This window comes from Lates calcarifer, linkage group LG13 (genome assembly GCF_001640805.2).
Source record: "Lates calcarifer isolate ASB-BC8 linkage group LG13, TLL_Latcal_v3, whole genome shotgun sequence".
NCBI lineage: Eukaryota > Metazoa > Chordata > Actinopteri > Centropomidae > Lates > Lates calcarifer.
The window spans coordinates 5012836-5026959 of record NC_066845.1 but is presented as its reverse complement, the minus strand read 5'-3'; the positions used below and the strand labels follow the sequence as shown (position 1 = coordinate 5026959).

General features: G+C 40.8%; 1 long non-coding RNA gene across 1 annotated transcript in view; it reads left to right on the top strand.

Moving 5' to 3' along the window:
- Positions 1-14124, top strand: part of LOC127143163 (uncharacterized) — a 48382-nt gene that overhangs the window by 958 nt on the left and 33300 nt on the right. The window lies entirely within an intron of this gene.

Below are 14124 nucleotides of genomic sequence, written 5' to 3'. Positions count from 1 at the left end.
ATTGCAGTTATGATCTCAGTAACTTCCTTCACCATTATTTGCCTGTACTCAATTTACAGTGGAACAGTAGATTAAAATTTTTCAGCCCAAATTTATAGCTGAAGTCTCACCCTGAAAAACTGAAGGATCAAAATTTTAAATCACTGTACACTGTGAGGGGGATATTTGTACAATTAAAACTTTACCACCCCAAACTTTAACTAAAAGGAAAACCTCACTATACAGCATTTAGGCTCTTGTAGGTCAAATACCACCACAGTCTTCTCCACTTGATGATTATCATGATTATGTTAATGGGGATAATGTTGATGAGGACTATGAAATATGGAAGTGTGTGCTGCTCAGTTGGTTGTGTATGCCTGTGAGGAGGAGCTGGAGAGGCAAACCCAGACTGCCTATTTCATGATATGTAACAGTGACCTCTTTCTCGGCAGCAATCCCAGACAATTTACTGGAAATCATTTTATCTCACTTGTCCCTACAAGAAGTATCAGACCCCCTTAGAGCTACTGTGGTGAGTGTGCATGTGTGTGTGAGTGCTTTTCCACATTGGCTTTGAGAATGTTAGTTGCCCAAAATGCCCACTTGGGGGAGCTGCGATCTAGTAGGTCTCCTCAGACCATTTTGCAGAATCCTTTCTCATTTGCCATCAATTTATTTTCATTCAAACGAAGGGTGACCATGTGAAGAACATCAGATCAGTTGACAGCCTGTAAATGTGATTTAAACATTTAAGCACCATTTACCCAGATTAAGTTTCAATTGAAGAACAAATGCTATTAGGTGGAAATCTTACAGTATGTGGTAAACGATGGAGCTTAAGATATTCCCTTTTATTGTTTGAATCCTCTTGCTCATATTTAAACAAATGCACCATGCTGCTTTGGTTTTGTAGTAGCCTAACATCCAGTATCTTTAACATAAGCTCATTTGCTTCTGTTAATAAGCAATTGTGCACCTTCAAACACAGCTGTTACTCTCCCTCTGGTTTACGCACTGTACCTGTATTGTATACTGTGCCACACTGATAGACCAAACACAAACTGTGGATTCATTATAATTCAACACTTGCCCACAAACACATGCACACAGGCCCACAAACACACACACACAACCTCTCTCTCTCTCTCTCTCTCTCTCTCTCTCTCTCTCTCTCTCTCTCTCTCTCTCTCTCTCTCTCTCTCTCTCTCTCTCTCTCACTCACACACACACACAAAATGAGCATCAGTTCCCTCCCTAATCTTGTATTAATGGACCCAATCACAGACTCTATGAATAATCAATGGCCAGTGGTCTGCAACCGCAGTGCTGAGACCTTGAGTGAAACTGAATTTTCCTAATAAGACTCTCTCACACATACACTCACACACCTTGAGGCCCTAATAAGCACTAATGCACTGTGGGTTGAGAATACGTCACATGGTTTGTTTGCTGCAGAATGTGAAAGATAAACACGCTGTTCCAGCCTGTGCAATGTGTGTGTATGTATGTACTGTATCTGTGTGTGTGTGTGTGTGTGTGCGCGTGCGTGCGTGCATGTGTGTGTATACAGAGAAGAACAGTGTGAAAACAAGGACCTGTCTGCCCTTGTCCACTCTCTCCTGACTCTCTAATGCTGCTTTCCTCAGATGACTCTGTGTGGAAACAACCGCTTTGGCTAATATCTGCTGCATTAGTCTCTTAACCAGCTGGTCATGGCCATTTAGAAATGTTCATTAGGTTGCGGACCAGAGTAGATAGGTGTGATAGTTCACTCCCCACTGTTGACTGTAGAAAGACAGAAAAAGAGACAGAGTGGAGAGAGAGAGAGAGGCAGACAGACCGACAGAAGGAGTGGGAGAGCGAGGCAATTTACTGGCCAACATGACAACCAAGTGTTAAAAACTGCAGATGCAATTATCATCATATTGCCCTGAATAAGAACCTTGTGCATAATTAGATCTCATTAAGGTCTATGAGTGTTATTTTAGGGCTCTGAAAGGTTGGATAAGCAGGACTTGATATTATGGGTTATTAATGCTGCAACATCTGGTGCCATTCTGGCAATATACTGACAATCATTACAACCACGTAGTAAAATACAAAGTAGAATGTATTATTTTTATGTGAATATGAATGGAGGTATAAATAGATACTGTATATAGGTATGTGGTAGGATATAGCTTTATATATGGTGTGTGTATGCATGTGAATTTGTTTGTGCTGATGACCAGTCAGAGCACATTACACACCGCGGAGGGAAACAGCCCTCTGTCGCCGGAAAAGCGATTGATTCTCCATTTCCATATTAATGAGCAGATTTGTTAAGAGCCTGCAGGAGAGGGAGAAAATAACAGGGTCTTCATAGGGCACGACATTTATAAATAAAGCTGATGCAGAGAAAAATGGAAATTAAACCTTTTAGTTTAATAAATTTGAGGCGTCCGCAGCAAAGCGAGCGATTTGCATTTCCATTTGTGGCCAAATAATGAGAGTGCGGGTCCATGATGAGCCTGCTTGTGCTGCTTTTGGGTCTCAAACAGTCAGGCAGTCACTCCAGCGTGCAGCCCTCCACATCAATGTCATTAGCTCAGGCCTGTTAACTCTGCTACTTGGCTCTCTAAGATTATTTGGAGAACTAGCGATTCTTGTTATCACTTTGAATGAAGAGGAGGATTGTGCACAAAGTAAAATTTATTCACTTCTGCATTCCTGTATTCCCCAACCTAGATGTGTCTATATCTTTCCCCTTGAATATTCAACATCTTCTATATATTCAAGTGTCACTTTAAAGTGATCTTTTGTTGTTCTAAAACAACCCTGTCAGAAAGAGTCTCTTGTCTTTTACTCTGCCTCTCTCATGAACATGTGCACACGTACACACACACACACACACACACACACACACACTCAACACACGACTCGCACACATACACACAAAGCATCACTGATTGAATTTATTGGGGAATGGATGTTGACTAGACCACTCCAAGTAGGCTAGATTGTTGTTGTTCCCAGATTGACAGACAGACCCAGAGCGGCTGATTGAAAGTGCCTTTTAGCTTGCTCTCACTGTATATTTGATTTGGCAAAATGGAAGGGGAGTCCAGTCTTTTCCCAGGATGCAAACACAAGTCCCTGTGTTTGTGTGGGTGTGTGCGCGTGTGTTTGTGTATTTTTGTGTGCCGTTTGTACATTGACTGGTGGATGGCTTAGTAAATGCTGCATAAAATGTACCCCTTTCAGGTATTAATTGAATAATGCAAGCACTCTTCTTGTCAGCCATCAAGTGGGCCACTTTCTCAGTGGCCTGTGCTGTTCTCCTTGCCTGTGAATTGACTAGATTTATCTGTGTTGTTCCAGCCAATGGATGCCATTTGTTCCAAATGTTTGACATAAACATGCAAAGAGCAGAGGCATGCACTCATAAAATAAGCTTCCAGACTGTTGTTTTACAGCCCAAAGGGACCGATGGAGTGAGATGGGGTGGGGGGGCTCTCAGCCTATCAAATCATGTTGGGCTCTTGCTGAGCCAACGGCGTGTTAAAGTTCTCTTTCAACCAATGATGTGATGAAAGGGAACAATTGCTGCCATAAAGAAAGGGAGAGGGGGGAGAGAAGGAAAAGGAAAAGGAGCATGGAGGATGGAGGATGGAGGATGGAGGAGTGCTCTGGGAGGAGGGAGAGTGCAGTTGGAGGAGAGATGAGCAGCGTTCTGCTAAATATGCACACTTATTTTCCATGCCTTTAATGGGACACATCTCATTGGGTGCCTTATGTCTGCTTCCAAACTGTAAAAGATATTTAGCTTTACACCTGCAGGAAATTCCCTATAATAAAGACAATATTGTCATATGGAGCCTTTGCTGAATCTGCTCTGTGCTTTCTAATGCTGCTAAGACAACCATGGTTTTAATACAGCTTGTAAAGAATAAAACTGGTTACCCTCAAAGTTACATTTAACTTGTCTTTGAACTGGAATGATGTGAAATTGAGATTAATCAGCATATCCTTTCATTTAAGAGTGCATAGCTTTTGTAGAGGTAGAAATTCCACTGAGATGCTGTCTGTATTGTGTGTATGGATTAGACTCAGGTGTGTGTGTGTGTGTCTGTTGTACACATTGAGGTTCGATTTGCTGATTTAGTCCCTCTCTAATTTGCCACAGGGTAATATTTGCCGTACCTGCCGCCATCTGTTTTTATTATCCGGGTGAATATGTTTGTCTAAGGATATCAATAATCATAAACAAAGCCATGACTCTTTCACCTCTCCTTCTGCATACTGCTTTCGATACCTTCGCTTGTCTCTCACACAAGGCTGCTCCCCACTCGCACTCTCTGATTGCACGCAGTCTACATATTTCAGTGTGTAATTGGTGAAAAGCAAACATTATCAAACGTAGTTTCCATCAAACTGTGGCGCGCACATACAGTACATAACCGCACACACATAAATTCTCACGCACTGTGCCGTGGCTCATGCCTTGACTGAGTGTGTGCTCTCCTATTACAGACAGTAATTACCGTCAGTCACCCTGTGTGTCCATAACAAGCCAGCATAATGCCCTAATCAGGCCTGGATTAATCCAACCCTCTCTCTAATCACTCTAAAAGTGATTTATATTGTTTTTCCTGTTCAGAACAAATGAAATCTGTAGCCTAAATTAATACTGGCTTTTCATCACTGGGAAGTTAAAAAGCCAGTAACCATCACATTCTTGTCATTAAGGCTGTGTCTGAGGAGACACAAACATGCACATAGGCATACACACATGTTCATATATGTATTTAAGTTGAAAGGAAAAGAATATATAATGTAATATTCCATTAACGATGCAAATTGATAACATTAGTCTTCTGCTTAGAAAGGCTTTCAGACCAAGTAAATGGCATCATCAGAGGAGTAACAAAAATTTTATTGCTACTATTTCATATCGCATATCTTGCTTTCATGTAATAATTACATAATATTTAATGCCTTTCAAGCTCTAAATTACCCTGAGTGTACCAAGAGTCTATTGGCCAGCTTCATGTATGTCAGCACAGGAATATTTTTGCACTGTAATGGACATGAAATCATTTTTTATCCATCTACCAATTATTCTGATGAAAAATGCTCTATATCATTCTGTACAAGTCATTTGTCAAATTGCATCAGCCACAATCTTGCAATTTCTTGGTCCCGAGCTTTCATTTAAGATAGCATGCCTCCTATTTTGGTCCATGCCTCCTACTTTGTTTCATTTCCATTGTTAAACAAATCAATTCCAACCCTGACTCACTTCCCACTGTTTTTCATTATGAAGAATGAAGGCCGGACACGAATTGTAGCAGAACCCTGAAATTTCCTGCTCACTATTCAGTTTGTGCTCGGAATACAAACCAACTCACAAGACGCACATTTAACAAATGCAAATTGTGAGCCAATCTGGTTGAGCTATCTGGGCTCCCGGTTCCATATTCATTTCCTCTGCCACCCGCGCTGCTCACAAACTCCAAAAACAATCCCGAGGTTAACCTGAAAGGGATAGGAAATGGAGATCTGACAGTGTCCACTATCTTGCTCTCTTTTCTTCTCCTTTATCTCTTTCTCTTCCACACGGTCTCTCACCTTTGCTCCCCTCTCCTTCCTCCCCTCTCCCCCTCTTCTCCCCTCGGTCCCTCTCCCCTGTTCTCTTCATGCTGTGTAATTCTCATCTTACACACTCTGTTGCTCTGGACTATGAATAATGCATGGTGTGTGAGAAATCCTCAATCTCATGCTTGGCTCCCAGCGAGCATTACGGAGCTTGCATCTCTATTATGGAGATGAATAGGAGAGAGGGGAATATTGCATAGGATACGCTCTAACTTCACTGTTTGTTTTCTGCATTAAAGCCCCAATCTGGGATTTCTTCTAAGTACCTATGAATAATGTATAGAAATATACAAGGAGAAGCTTGCAGATGAAAATTATTGTCAAAACTTTTATAATCCACCATATCGTCACCATAGTTAAATTTTTCTCCAGTGTCACCATACAGATAAATATGAACAAGAGCAAAATATTTACAGCTTCAGAATATATTTAAAATTCATATGCACTTGTACGCTGCCAGCCCTTGAAAAATAATTTACTTTCAGTTAATCGATTTTTATAGAGAACTACTTTAAATTCAATCAAATAATGCTATAAAAAACAGTGCTAGAATATATATATATATATATATATATATATATATATATATATATATAATATACATACACACACACACACACAGAATATATTTGCTGTGGTGTGTTTCAATTCTGTGGGGTTTTCATTCTTTACTTTGTGATTTGATTTTATGGAAATGATCAGATGGCAACTGCAGGGACGACGCATTTATAGATACAGTCAGAGTCTGGCTGGGAGCATGTGTATTCAAATCTTTGTGTCTGTCTCGACCATTGGCAATTTGTTGAAATACAGATAACAAAGCGGAGTCAGGTTCAGAAAAAAGACACTTTGAGAGCAGGTCAGGTAAAACTCCTTTGTGTTCAGTCCACAGTGGCATCACACTAGGAAGAAATGAATGCTTTAACATTTCTACAGACATTGTTTTTTGTGAAGTGTAAATCTACTGAGGTGTCTGAGCTGTGTGGCCTGCAATGTGAACTTTAAACAGCTTTACAAGCTTTTTTGACCATAGTTCCCCGTGCGTTGTCAACATCCTCTCGTTGATTTTCTCCTGTAGAAATGAGGCCATATCAGGGGACACTTACAAGAACGCGACAGTTGTTTTAAAAAAAAATGGAAAAAGATTTTGCTTTTCTCTGACAACTTTGCTGCTTCTGATGGACTGTTATGTATGCATTACGCTACTGTACGTGTGAGCCACGACACGGACCCCCATGTTTTATGGGGTGTGTACATGCGATAAAAGCACTGAAGAGTTAAAGTGCTTTTCTACCATGCTCAAAGCCATGTGTCAGCACTAGACCACTAAATCCACACAATTCCCTTGAACAGTTTCCCTTCCGCTGATAGTCTATCATTCCTGTTTCAGGTGGCTGGCCACTGTGGCTGACAGGGCCGAGTCCTTGAGGAGATCATGTGTCTGTGGAAAGTACAGGACAAGCACTGATGTTTGAGATTTCAAACCAGTGTCCCTGTTGTTGCCCCTTTCACTCTGTCTCTGCGGTCAGTGTCTCTGTGACAGAGGTGGTCTACTGTATGTCTTGGCACATGCTGCAATACATGATTTTGCATTGTTGGAGTGCTTTGAAGCATCATATATGGTGTAGAGGATAATATACCACCATTAATGTGTTATTCATTCTCTGATCTTGAGTGTAGTTCTTTCTCCTCTTTCTGATGCTCTGGAATATGTTCCTCATATTTCACCAATCTTTTAATCTTCTGCCTTTATGTTCTGGTTCACTCAGTATTGCACATCATTTGTAATATAAGGCAGGGATAGAGAATATTATGGATAAAAACCTCCCCATTATTCCATGGTGTTGAAATCTTACAGAAATATGCCTCCCATTTTGGTAGACATGGGTTACTCTTTCTGTCTCTTTCATGCCTGTTTTGGATGAAGCCCAGATGAATCACACTAACGACCTGGGCCCCGTGCTGCAGCACTGCTCTGAAATTAATATCTAAGGAATGGAGATATAGGGCAAATAGATGAGAATAGGAACCTGATATTCACTCTTGGGTACTACGTGCTCAGGCACAGACATACACACACATACGTGCACTCGCATATACTGAACACAGACACTGACAGGCAGGCTATTATCCCAGAGCCCGGGCTGCCGTAATTGGCTATCGCTTTTTACAAATGTGGCTCTGTCTGACTCGCATATCAGCTCCCGTCTCATCAACCGTGTAGGGGTCACCATGTCCGTTCTTGTGTGTGTGTGTACGTGTGTGGTGGTGGTGTATGTGTCTGTATATGTGCATGTATATATGTAGGGGTCACTGGTGTGCCCATCCCTCTCATGTCTTCATTTCACATGCTCATTTATGTCCATGCTAAACGAGCCAGTGGATGCTAGTGTGCTGGCTCCTCTTTAGCAGTGCCGGAGTATTTAGCCATTAGTCTGCTAATAGCATCAAGATCATTCCAACACTGGCTAGCTGATGATGAAATATTAGCTTAGCTCAGGCCGTCATTAGTTAGTCTGGGCTAGCCTTGGAGGTCAGGTCCATCTTATTTCTCACACACAGATCAAACCCAATTATCAAATGAATGTGCAGATTAATTTCTTAATTTCGTCAGTTTGTAGAGAAGCACGTTGTTAGACCTGACAAAGGCTACTAGAGCTAAAATCTGCAGGTTTTAATTTCAAAGCTTTACTTTACTCTCCAAAAGGAGCAGTGTCTTGCTCTTCTTTGAACTGAGTGGATGGTCCTAATGTACAAGGTTTTTTTTTTTTTTTTTTTTTTTTTTTTTTTTTTTAGATTTTTGTCTTTGATAGACAACAGTGACGGACAGAAAACATGATTATTTTGTGTTGTTGTATTCACAGACAATTACCACAGCTAACAAGGTGTGATGTAAATATATGACACTTCTGACATTGACATTTGCAATATCTACATGAATCTCTGACATTTGTGCTCACTTAAGAAAAGATGACATACAAGTTAAAAGATTCTCTTTGTTGTGAAAAAGATCCAAATTAGTTCTTAGACACCCAGTTTTGTAAATGATTTTGATTGATGAGTGGGCTTATTATGGAGATTTCTTAAAGGTAGAATTTGTAATTTTCTGAAGTATGAATGGGTTCTAAATTCAGCCTTGATTCAAGAAATATGCACTTGTTTTATCTCTTGTGTTCACTTGTTCACCTTATATCCCTTATAATATAGGCAAATATACTACAAATCTGTATAACTAATATCCACACTAATGTTCTGTCGCAGTTACATTAGTAATACATTGTATTAATTAACAATTCATAACTTCTTAATATTAGAAAACCAAGAGTTGAAAAAACCCACTGATTATAACTTGTACTAAAGCTTGTATGACACCTGCATGTGATCCTGGATCATTTACACCCTGCTGTGGCCTGCTGATATACATATAAGGGTGTAGTGGACACAATAGAACCATTATCTTTATTGCAGTGAAATCAGTGCAGTGATACTTGTAATATGTTCACCCCTTGTATGTGGCACATGGATTATTTAATATAAGATTAATGCATCTAATCCCCTGACAGAATTTACTCAGAAAAGGTTTTAGTGTTAAACAGTTTTCACACTGACTTGATTGCACAGTGTGAGATGTTGTGTGTCTTATGCTTGTGATTGTCTTAAGGAAGGAGGCAATGGTAAGGACTTACTTATGAATGGACCACACCTCAGTTGTGTCAGAACACCACAGGTTTGGAGTTTTACTTTAAGGAGAGTCCCTGAAGCCACGGTGTAATTACTTTCCCACCAGGCGGGGCTCTGGAGCTGAAATTTCATCACGAATAATGGGGTTGATTTAAACTTATATTCAAGAAGGCAACTGCTTGCCTATCATGCTCTTGCACCTTGTTAATCCTTAACCAATGAATTAACCCTCATTACCAGTGTTGGAATATAGATGAGCGCTCTCTCTCTCCCCCTCTTGTTCTGAGCCTTCTCCCCTCTATCCCTTTCTTACCCTCCATCTAGCTTCCTGTGATGGGGGACGTCTGGGGTCAGTGATTCTGTCCTGTGTCGCCCCTGATAGTTCCTCCTGCATTCAGATTATTCTGACCTTAGATCAGCCCTATCAGCTGACCACTAAAGCACTTTAAACCCCAACCCATCCAAGAGCCAGCTGCTCCCCTCTGAGTAAAGATTGCCTCATATCTCTCAGTGTGTTTGTCTATCTGTCTCTGTCTCATATGAACAGAAGGAACCGTGCGACTAAAAAGGAAACCATGAGCAAATGCTCCACGGCAATGCTTCAATTTCAAATGACAAAGTAGAGACAGTGAGCTGAGCACTGGTGTGAGATGAGCTTTATCCTCAGGTGTCATTTAAACCTGGCCTCCCCTAGTCTGTAAATAACATGCCTCAGCTCCACTTTGCACACAAGAGTCAAGTGCTCTCAGCCAAGATTGGAGTAGAGGACTGTGTGTGTGTGTGTGTGTTGTGTGTTTGTGTGCGTGTGACTGTGTGCGTTTTACCCAATGAGACACCAGCACATCCACTGTTCAGGCATTTTCATAAAGCACAGCTCTAAGACTTTGCTCCCGTCGTGAATGCGTGAGTTTGATTTCTCAGTCTCAAAATCCAATATGTTTTAGAACAAAATCTATTGGATCACAGTTTTATTGTCCCCAGTGTAACGGTGGTGTTTTCTAATGATTCTGTTTGATTGACACCTGGCACTCAGTTACCCTTCACTCCAACCAATCTTTCAGATCACTGACAAGAAGCTAAACACTAGATAAAGCACGGTTCTTTCACACATTTACAGAAGAAATGAAGAATAACATTTAAACCATGAATTTCTGGATGATATTTTCTTTTGTTGCAACATTTCTTAGTCTTTTTGTCCAGGTGCATCCTGTGAGGGGTGACCTGTCTGTGCTTGTGCATTCAGATGAACGTCCGGTCTTATTGTGTGTGACCTCCGTCTCTCTGGCTGTTTGCTGTCTCGGATAACATTTTGACATTCCAGTCTCCTCTCTCAGACACTGCGATACCTTGGGCCGAGGGTGGATGGGGGGCCCAATGATAAGGCTTCACTCACAATTAGCAGGCAGGAGCAGGGAGGCGAGAGGGGGAAATTGAACTGTCAGAGAGGAGAAGAGAGGAGAGGAGAAGTGGAGGAGAGAGGAGGGTAGGATATAGAGGGGTGGGTGTGTACGTGTGGGGGGGGTAAGGGGTGACCCCATCCTGCAAAATGGAGCCCGTCATAATTTGTTCATTTGGTGCCCATCAGGCTCTACCTTCCCTCTCTAACGCTGCTCTGCTGACCTCCCTCCCTCTGTTTCACCCTCTCCTGTTCCTCCTCTCCCTTCCATCTCTCATCTTCCATTTCACCTTCCTGCTTACCTTCACTCACCTCAGAATTCCCTCCTTATTTTTATGTTCATCAACTGCGCATGTGATGTGATTGTGCTCTCCCTTTTGCCATGCTCACACTGTAGCTATTAACAACATTATTCTCATTAAATGCATCAATTGGTGATTTAAGAAAAAAAATGTACGCAGATGCTTCAAGAGCTAAGAGTCGGGAGAAAAGGAGCTAACAAGACCAAGGCCCGTGCCTGCCCTTCCCCTCTGGAGGATGTGATGGATGGTAATGTTAATGTTAAATAAGCAGAGAGGCTTTTAGCAGCTCTGTATTTAAATGTCAACTGCTGATGGGCCCTAATGAGATAATACTGCTGAAAGCAATTAGCCTGCTAGACACAGAGAAGACTATTCACATCAACACACATAGACTCACACACATACAGTAGGTGTTTACATACACTTGTATACATACTGTATATTGCTGTGTGGAGAGAACAACTACCACTTAAAGGCAAAGGATTGTTTTAAACATGTAACTTGTTGATTTATTCAAAGGCTGATGTGAAAACAAAGCCAATCTGTTACAGTATGTTGTTACTGCATCTTTGTATTAGTTCAGTCCTGCACACTGCTCCAGCTCTAATTATGTTAAACTATTCAAAACACTATGTACAAGTATTTAAAACTAGAACAAACATGTTTAGATTTTTCTTTAATCATATTTCTACATACACAATACAGTTTGTGTCTGTGACCACTGTGCACTTTATGTCCTGAGGGCAAAAATTTGTTAAAATGAAAATGTATGCTCCTCACATACTGGCCTGTTGGAAGGAAACCCCTGCGTCTGCATCCAAGAGGGATGGAAAAAGATTTGTTTAGTAAAAGAGTCCGCATCTTAATTTAACAGGTTATAAATATTGATAACTTTATTCTGTAACTCTGGTGTTGTTAAAGTGATTTTGAGCTACTATTTATTATTTTTTGCATCTTTAGAGTGCAACCATCCATGGTATGTGGATAAGTTGTCATGGATAAGTTGATTCAAGTGCAGTCTGGCTCACATACATACCTCTGAAATATCAAAGTAGCACAGGAAATGTACTTTGTGCTCAAACTTTAAATATGAAAACTGAAAACTTGCTTTACCTTCAGTGATTCATTGTAACTGTATTGCTCTTAAATATAATTTTTGTCACTTTACTGTTGTTGTTGTTGTTGTTGTTGTTGTTGTAAGACTTGTAGGACATTTTCCTGGTCAGGTATTTCTGAAAATGGAAATCAGGCTTTGACTTCAGAGGTTTTGCTCAAAAGTAGCGCCTTTATTTTACAAGTGTAGTTTCACCACTTCTCAGTTTTGGCTGCAGATTGACCTGAGCAGTCACTGTTGATAAGACCGTATAGATTTTCATCTTTTTAAGTCCCTCTCTGTCTCTCACTCGCTACACAGTGCAATATGTGTGAATTGTTGTATGTCAGCAGAAGTGTGCATGGTGTGTGTGCGAGTGTGTGTGTGTGTGTGTGTGTGACAGAGAGGATACAGGTGTTGTTAGCAAGCTCTGAAGGTGACTGCTGGTCTCATCCATCACACAGGCTTTCCTCAGGCTGATCCCTAATGGATCCCCTCAATCAGTGCCGCTCACTGTCAGTCGCAGCGCAACAAAATGAGAAATCAGGCAACTGGTTGCGCAGCCAAGGTTGGGAGTCATATAAAGGGGACAAAGTGATAAAGACCAGCTCGTGTCCAGCCTGTTGATTAGTATTGAGTGATCTCAGCCTTCCAGCGGGTCATGACGGAAACAGGACATCAATCTGGACAAAGCTACTTCTTCAACAACTATAGTTCAGCTGCACATTCACCATATCCAAACCTGCAAACTTGTCTTCAGTGCGAGATGATGTGTTGGTGGCCACTACAAATCAGTCTGTGCCTTTAATTGCACTTAAAGTCTCAAATTAACTAGTATTAATAAATCAATATGATTTGATAACAGGCTATGGACCAAGTGTGCCAGAGGTTTTGATTTCATTCTGTGCAATTTATAGCAGAAATGGAAATGGAAATGGTAAATGGGCTAAGCCCCCTCTGTACTTTCAAAAAAATACTCTCAGGCTAATGTATTTATCAAGTGTTAACGCACTTCACTTTACCATAGGCCATTAAAATCTATGAAGGGAGGACAGATTCAAACAGAGCATTCACTTTATTCATCTGTGTCCAGGGCTCCTTACTATGTTAAATACTGGTTCTGTCTTCCCTTCATGGTGATTTGATTTGAGAAGCTAATATACTGAAAGCCTCTTCTTGCTGTTTGTCTCCAGCTACTCATTCTCTCAGCTTTAAAAGCCCAAAGGCTTTATTATTGAAAAGGCCTCTATTTGGTTTTAGAGTCTAACAAAAATTGTATACCACATTTTCTTCAGTGAACACAGAATGAAAAGGGTTTGAGTGCCGTCGGTGCCTAAAAAAGATTCATTATACAGTATTTCTGTGTTGGGCCTCTAAATAGACAAGGGAGATGGAAAGTGATTTATAGAGATATAGAGGTACAGTAAAGTAATCACACTAAAAGCTCTCTGTCTTGCTGCTGGTTGTGCTTTACTGTCAAACCCACTCACTTCTCGTCCCAGTTTTCTCAGGGTGTACAAACCATAGTGTAGTTTCAGAGCTCCTGGACTGGACTTCAAACTATTTCAGTAGCTCACGGCTGGGTGACCAACCAAGCAAAGTCATCAACTGCCCCAGATTCCCTAACCCCAGTTTGCCGTGTGTCATTGTTGGTTTGTACCACTTCAGTTAATCGCTAATTTATTTGCACATCTACAGCACAGGTATCAAGTGAATTGCTGCAGGCCTCATGATGAGTCTTGAGTCATTATTACCTCATCCTGAAGGTCTGAGGAGCCCTGAGTCAAGTTTTAAACATTTGTTTTTGGTAGACGTTGTCGTTACAGAAACATATTCTTAAAGTATTTTAATCACTGAAAATTGATTTACATACAGGTACTGATTGTTTACTGGGACTCTAAGTGAAATAAAATGAAACTTTGATTGATTCATTCATTTTGTTGGCCTTGAACTTTTAATTGTTGAGAGATAACGGTCATTATCAACACAAACAAGTTGCTTGTCAGGAAAACATAAACTTAGATCATTGTAAG